The 7,595-nt window shown below is 45.1% G+C and overlaps 1 long non-coding RNA gene across 1 annotated transcript in view; it reads right to left on the bottom strand.

Moving 5' to 3' along the window:
- The window catches only part of LOC132445631 (uncharacterized), a 225,607-nt gene that overhangs the window by 59,519 nt on the left and 158,493 nt on the right, over window positions 1-7,595 (bottom strand). Inside the window, exon 6 of the long non-coding RNA XR_009522667.1 lies at window positions 1,605-1,716. This is a non-coding gene — a long non-coding RNA (uncharacterized LOC132445631). The remainder of the gene's footprint in view (window positions 1-1,604; window positions 1,717-7,595) is intronic.

A 7,595-nucleotide genomic window follows, 5' to 3' on the forward strand; every position in this document is an offset into this window, starting at 1 on the left:
ATGATTCCCGTCGGCTCTGTGAGGGAACGGCGGGGGGTGCCGTTTGGCCGTGGTGAAGGTGGTGGGGGACGCTGCTTAATGACGGCGTGAGTCGGGGGGTTCGGCGTATCTCGCTCGCGTTGTGTGAAACAGGTCATTACTGCCAGAGTAATGTGGTCTCTCGCAGCGCTTTGAATCAAGGGGGGGGGCAGGGAAACTGTCCCGTTGCCATTGGGTGGGTTTTTAGCCAGTGAGGAGGACACGTTACCGTGATCAGCATCATCGTGACCATCGTCACCACACTTTTGTTGAATCAATACTTTTTGAGTCGGCGAATGACCTGCCTGTGAATGGGCTCTCAAGGTGAGGAAGAGTGCGGTTCGATAAACACACGGCATTGAGCGCGCGTTACAACACACACTGGGACGGTGAGTGGGTGTCCATGAAATTAGCCTTGGTATTGTCCGTGCGTGAGTCTTGTTCAACCATGCCACTGGAGCACCAAGGAACAACGGTAGGACTACAGAACACAAAGGAAGAAATCTATCCCAAGTGTGTCATCCAGGAAGAACTGAGGGTCATCGGCTGTCAGCTCTTGAATGACAACACATACTTTTTCAAATCAATTCAATGTTGTTCATGCAGTTTTGTTTTTTACAATTGCTTGCCTTTATGCATCAACGCTTTTCTGAAACCACAAGTTTACGAGCACTCGTTCTCACGTCACGTGCAGCGGTCGCGTGTGATCAACGCTGGTGGGTGGGGGACAGGGGTGTGGGTATCATCTGGGGGGGGCGGGGGGGGGGTTATTTGTGGGGTCTACCTAACAGCTATTCCCCAGCCACAGCTTGTCTGATGGCGGGGCACGGCCCGATACACTCCCAGGTTCACACAAAGCCACTGGACTTTGTAATAATTCATGGGCCAAAAACCCCTCAGTGTGCTCCCACCCTGCAATATTTATGGAGGGCCCGGGTGTGTTTGCTAAGCCTCGCTCTCACCGAGGCCTCGAGGGTGGGATTCTTTATGTATGGTTCCCTTTAATTATTTATTTTGTATGTATTCCTCTGAACGTGTGCAGGCTACGGCGTTTTGCACTGTGCCGCAGAATGCCGGGAACAGCCTGGGAGGAAAGGGTTCTCTGATGAGCCACAACGTCTGCTGCTGGGATGTTCCCTTGGTCTCAGACATGTGAAGATGAATAATTAATGATAAAGACAGTATGCTTGTTTTTGCTCTGCCACATGTCTGGACTAACTTGTCTAGGAATTGCATAAGTCGTAAGAGGTTGTTCAGAAGTGACGTGATAATCTTTTTTTCCGATGCAACTTCAACTAGTAGTATCAACTCCCAAATTCGAATTAAGCGACTGGAACCATGTTGACGTTTGTTAACTTAACTCTTTTTATATATATACACAATGTATTGGATTACAAATGTGAAAGAGAGAGTGAGCAAGAGAGAGAGAGAGCAAGAGAGAGATGGATGGATGGATAGATAGAGATATCTTCTGTATAAAAGTTGATTGAAACCGTTGCCTAATATGACTGAATCCCCCGTGTCCTTCGATGAACCGGTGAACCCCCCGTGCCCGTCTGACACGGCGGGGTGCTGACTCTACTAACCTGGTGCCCAGGCTTCGACGTCGGGTTCATGCAGGTGCCAACATCGTGTCCAACGCCCCGGGCGTTCCTCACCAACTCACCACTCGGTCCACGACCCCCCTTTGACCCCCACCTAGGAGATAAAGAACAGCTCAGAGTCAGTGGCGCTCCATTAACGTGTGAGGGCAGCGCCGTTTGTATCGGAGGACACTTTGTTATTCGCTTGTTCATCAATGCATTCACTCGCGCATAAATAAACTCCTGGATGTGATCCATCACACATCCATCCATCCATCCGTCTATTCATGAAGGAAGTCAGCAGGTCATTCATTATTTATTTACTCATTAAGCTGTCATCTTCATGTCCTCCAGTACAGAACATAAGTCGATGTAGATATTTTAACATACAGTATTATTCTCCATTGACATGCAACGTTGCTATTTCTGCAATGTGCTGCTGTATCACCTGAAATTTCCCTCACAGCAGTGTTAGCTTATTCAAAGTCTACACGTTTCATATTGGGCCTTCTCACAGCCCGAATGTGTTATTCACTCTGTTCATGAGGCGTAACGAATAGATGAACCCTTGGAACATCCAGAGACGTGACTGGAGACCCAGGTGAGGTGATGCCTGACTGTACTTTGCTTCAGGTTATCATAACTTATCATACATCCCATACAGGTGTAGCTGCCTTAGACATGCAAATTAACTAATAGTTTTTTTTGTAATCCCGTAGTCCTACATTCAATTAAACACCAGTTTTGCTTGAATAATATCTTAGTGCAGTTTCCATAACCATAAGTTAGACGATTATAATTTGTGCAGAAATGCAGTTTCTCGCGTCGCATCGCGTCGCGGCCCCCAAAGTTGTGTTCATGCCCCACAATCTCGGATTTGGATCTCAAATTGTATATTACTCTCGTTTATAAAGTGTTTAGCCCTGTAATGTACTGCTTAAATCTCTTTTAAACAAAGCATCTTTGGAATCTAGTCTTACTTGAGTTTTCTTCACTTCCTTCCTCTTTTCTTGTCGCAAATGTTTGTTGAAGAAAGAGCCAGCAGGTGTTTTGGATCAGCATCTGATTACTAGTTTTCATTTAGATAACGGGATTGGCTAGTCATGGCTCACCAATTTAAAAGTCTCACAAAACGTAAATCAAAAGGTAGAAAAACAAAGAATTCATTCAAAAGAAGAATACGTTAACTGTTTCTTTTTTATGTATTCCTTGTTTTTTTACCTTTTGATTTCAGTCAATTTTAACTCAATGGCATCCCATATCTTCACGAAGAATTAGTTTGCTCTGTACTGAAGGATATGAGGATAACTTGACATAAAACATCCTGCATCTCCCCTCATTCATCCAATCACTCACTAATTAATTAAATCCATCCATCCACAACCAACATGATTCGGACTCAACAAAACCAGCATTCCAGTCACGTAGGAAAACACCTGATAATGTTTGTTTTGGCTCAAGTTTCATTCAGCCCGTCCCGGGTACTTAATGTCCATAACATTATTAACTCCTACTGGGAGATACCACTCGTCTGAAAGAAGCGTAATCCATATTTTTGAAAAGAGAGAACCAGACACAAATATTGCTAAAATTACCATTGCCAGCGGGGCTGTTTTTCCTGCGCTCTGCTGTAACTTATTTATCGTGCCAAAGAGAAGGGGAGAACAAGACACTGGAGATGGCCGACACCCGCCAAATACATGATTCTGGAGATATCCATTTCCGTCCCTTGAATGAATGACGCATTATCGTGTGCCGCTCTCCAGGCGTAGACACGACGACTCCGCAATTACACCACCTTTTAGCTAAATAACAGCCCTCGCCGTTGCCGACGGCGACGCGATAATATGGCAACCGGCCGCAACGCTGAGACACGATGAAGGGGATCCGAGGTCTGATCAGCGGTGTGTATTTCAACGTGGATCTCAGTCCATCTGCAGAGCTAAATCTAGTATCATTTATTGCTTTATTATCCAGAGATTAAGAGTACCCATTTCAACTACTACCACTAGTTGAAATGGGTACAGCGCCACCTATCGTACCGGGGCATGACATGCAATGAATCTATTATCTAACCGCCATGTATACGCAGACAGTTGCAGTTGTCCAATTGAGGAGCATAGTTGATCTATGGATTTTATCGGATTAAGCTGTGCATGTAAACGTACTGAATATCTCTCTCTCACTCTCTGACTATCACTCTCTCAATCTCTGACTATCACTCTCTGACTATCACTGACTGACTGACTGACTGACTGACTGACTGACTGACTGACTGACTGACTGACTGACTGACTGACTGACTGACTGACTGACTGACTCTCTCTCTCTCTCTCTCTCTCTCTCTCTCTCTCTCTCTCTCTCTCTCTCTCTCTCTCTCTCTCTCTAATAATAATAATAATAATTCATTTTATTTGTTGAGCACTCTTCATTCTAAGCAGAATCTCAGAGTGCTAATGGACAAATGGACAGTTTAAGAAAATATATACAATTTTTTTTTTTAAAAAGTAGGAAATGCCTTTATGAATAAAAAGGTTTTTAGGCCAGTCTTAAAACTCTCTCTCTCTCTCTCTCTCTCTCTCTCTCTCTCTCTCTCTCTCTCTCTCTCTCTCTCTCTCTCTCTCATATCTTCAGGCCCTTGTCCATAACAATAATAATAGCAATTATAACCATTCATTGTATACAATCCTGACAGGTATGGGAAGTGTTGTATAATGCTTACCACCACCAATCCCAAAGGTTTTGTTTGAGTGATGTACATACTGACTATACACAGTGACTTAAACAATAGCACGACTTGGTTCTCGACAAACTGTGAAAAGTTAAATGGCGGAGAGTTCTTCGCCTTCATCCCGGTGATAGATCTACGCTCAAAGCGACGAGCAAAAGGTCAATTGAAGAGACTTTCTCCTGGCATCCCAGCTGCCTCTCTCTTTACGAGCTCTCTGGGTAAACGTGTGCGGTTCACTCTCTCCATTTGCATAAAAATAACCTCTTACAAAGTGCATTCAGCCCAGGATGAGATGTCTTTAGAAAACAGCTTGGACGCTCATGGGCAAATCCTCCATCCTGTGGAGGCTAGGCAGCCCTGGAATGTGAAACTCTTGAAGTCTTCAGGTGGGTTTGTTCCTGTGTGTGTGTGTGTGTGTGTGTGTGTGTGTGTGTGTGTGTGTGTGTGTGTGTGTGTGTGTGTGGGGGGGGGGGTGGGGGGGGTGGGGGTGGGGGTGTGTGTGTGGGTTTGTGATTGCGTGCATGCATGCAAATCACTGTTTCATGTGTAAGTGTGCGCCGGCCTGGGTAAACATGCATATGACACACTATCTGTGTGCATGTCCTTGTCACATGTGTGCACGCATAACAAAACACCTGCGCAGAGAGAGAGAGAGAGAGAGAGAGAGAGAGAGAGAGAGAGAGAGAGAGAGAGAGAGAGAGAGAGAGAGAGAGAGAGAGAGAGAGAGAGAGAGAGAGAGAGAGAGAGAGAGCTCCTGCCCTCTGAGTCTGGCAGCCATGATTCTCACATGACCCAGCACAGAGTCGCCTCAAGCTCCATCATAAATCATAGCCCAGGTCACGCTTAAGAAGCCCTGCATGCAAAGACACACACACACACACACACACACACACACACAAAAATGGGTACACACACATATACACACTCACACACAAACTCACGCACAAACATGGGTACACAGTACACAGACAAAACTGGACGAGCACACAAACAAACAAAAACACGAGCACACACACACACATTCATACACTGCCTATAACACGTACATGCACATGTTCACACGAACACACACATACACACACACACACACACACACACACAAAATCAAGCACAAACATGGGTACACAGGACACAAACAAAACTGGACGAGCACACAAACAAAAACATGAGCACACACACACACACACACACTTTCATAGACTGCCTATAACACGTACATGCACATGTTCACACGAACACACACACACACACACACACACACACACACACACACACACACACACACACACACACACACACAGACACACACACACACACACACAAACTCACACACAAACACATGCAAGGTTCTTAAACTGATCTTGAATCAAATATTCAAAACTATATTCCAACCGTTCTGTACTCTTTGTTAGCAGGCTTGTGTGAGTGGCCGTGCCTTTATGTTAATATTGCTACGTATTAATAAGTGTTTCAGTGTTCTTCAGTTTGCAAGGACAAGGAGTCCATGGGCCCAGAGTCATTGTCACGAGACACGGCTTCACCGGACTCAAACCATTAAACACCGTCCCGGTTAACTTTATAAAGGGTTTTATAGCCCCGGTTACATTTCACTTCAAAAACGTCTTTGAATCCTCTTCATTTAAAACGAACGCAAAAATTAAACTGTAGGAATAAAAATCAGCGACATCCAAAAAGACGCGAGGCGTTTGTTACACCGTCGATTTTAATACTGGAACACGGCGGCGTTGTTCCCGGTCCTCGCTCAGTGCTCAGCCCTAAAGCTGTTGTCTTCTCCTTCGACGGGGGACCACGTCTCCAACTGTCAACCCTCATCCCCATCTCTCACACACCTGAACCTTCTCCGGCGCTCTGTACATAATGAAGCATCGCTGGGGGGACGAGAGGGGGAGCGTCTTCCACTGGAAGCACACCGTTCAGCCTGGCTGCTCAGCCCCAGCCTCCTTACTCTTACTTAGTTGGAGTTGTTGTTCGCCTTTTTATTTTATTTTTTCCAGATCTGAAACACAACCGGGTCACTCCGAGACAAGGCGAGGGCCTTCTCCCGGGAGCGATGCTCACGTCGAGTTGAAGTGTGGGAGGAGGACGGGTTTGTGTGCGCGTGATAAGGTTGCATCAACGTGTGTGTGCGTGGGTGCAACACACTGTAAAACAATTCCTCTGCCAGCACTTGGTGATGGGTTCACTGATAATTCTATAGACAAATGGTTGAACCTTGTGACTTCAGCATATGCTGTTTGTGTATGTGTGTGTGTGTGTGTGTGTGTGTGTGTGTGTGTGTGTGAGTGTGCGTCTATGTGTTATTCTTCCAGGAAAGGCCCACAATAAGCTAATTTGGGCTGAAATAACAGCGTTGTGTGTGCAAGGTCTCTGCATGTCCATATCACACAACATCTTCCTCCTTCTGAAGAAGGTGATGATGTCAATGGTGAAAGTAAAGTTAAGGACTAATTTATTCGGCTAGAGAGGATAAGCTTTTAGTACAATGTATTTTCCACAGCTGAAAGCTGGGTGTCTATATTATATAGGCATCGTGTTAATCAGGCTGTTTTTTCATTGTGTATGTTGCACATCTTTATTGTGTGTGTATAATTGTGTTTTCTACAGACTGACATATTTTCTCCAGGATTAATATAGTCTCTATCCATCTATTTATCTACCTAACTATGTGTGTGTGTGTGTGTGTGTGTGTGTGTGTGTGTGTGTGTGTGTGTGTGTGTGTGTGTGTGTGTGTGTGTGTGTGTGTGTGGGTGCGTGTGCGTGTGAGTGTGTCTGTGTGCATGCGTGTGTTTAAGTGTGTGCCTATCTGTGTGTGTGTGTGTGTGTGTGAGTGTGGGTATGCGTGTGTGAGGGAGAGCAACAGGTAATGATGGACCGTCCTGGTCTTTGCGTAGCAGTTAACCACTTCGTACTCTAGAGGGCGTTATTAGCCTACTTTAATGCTGGCATTGCTGCCTTGTGGATTCAACTGAAGTGATCCCGTTTATAGTATACCTGTATATAATGACTTCTATATTATCAACTAAACGTCAAACTAATTCAATTTAGAATCCTTTAAGGCCAGCTCCTTATTCTCTGACACCGGTTTAAAACATGGTACTGAAAAGTTGATAATAAATCTGAAGTCTGCCCGAGAAGTTATTCATCAGGGTGATAATATTCAATACATAAGAAGGTTAAGCTAAATTGATTTAATCTGTGAGTGTACCGTGCATCAGGCACCGACGTTGGGTGGGATGTCCATT

The sequence above is a fragment of the Gadus macrocephalus genome, chromosome 17, assembly GCF_031168955.1.
Source record: "Gadus macrocephalus chromosome 17, ASM3116895v1".
NCBI lineage: Eukaryota > Metazoa > Chordata > Actinopteri > Gadiformes > Gadidae > Gadus > Gadus macrocephalus.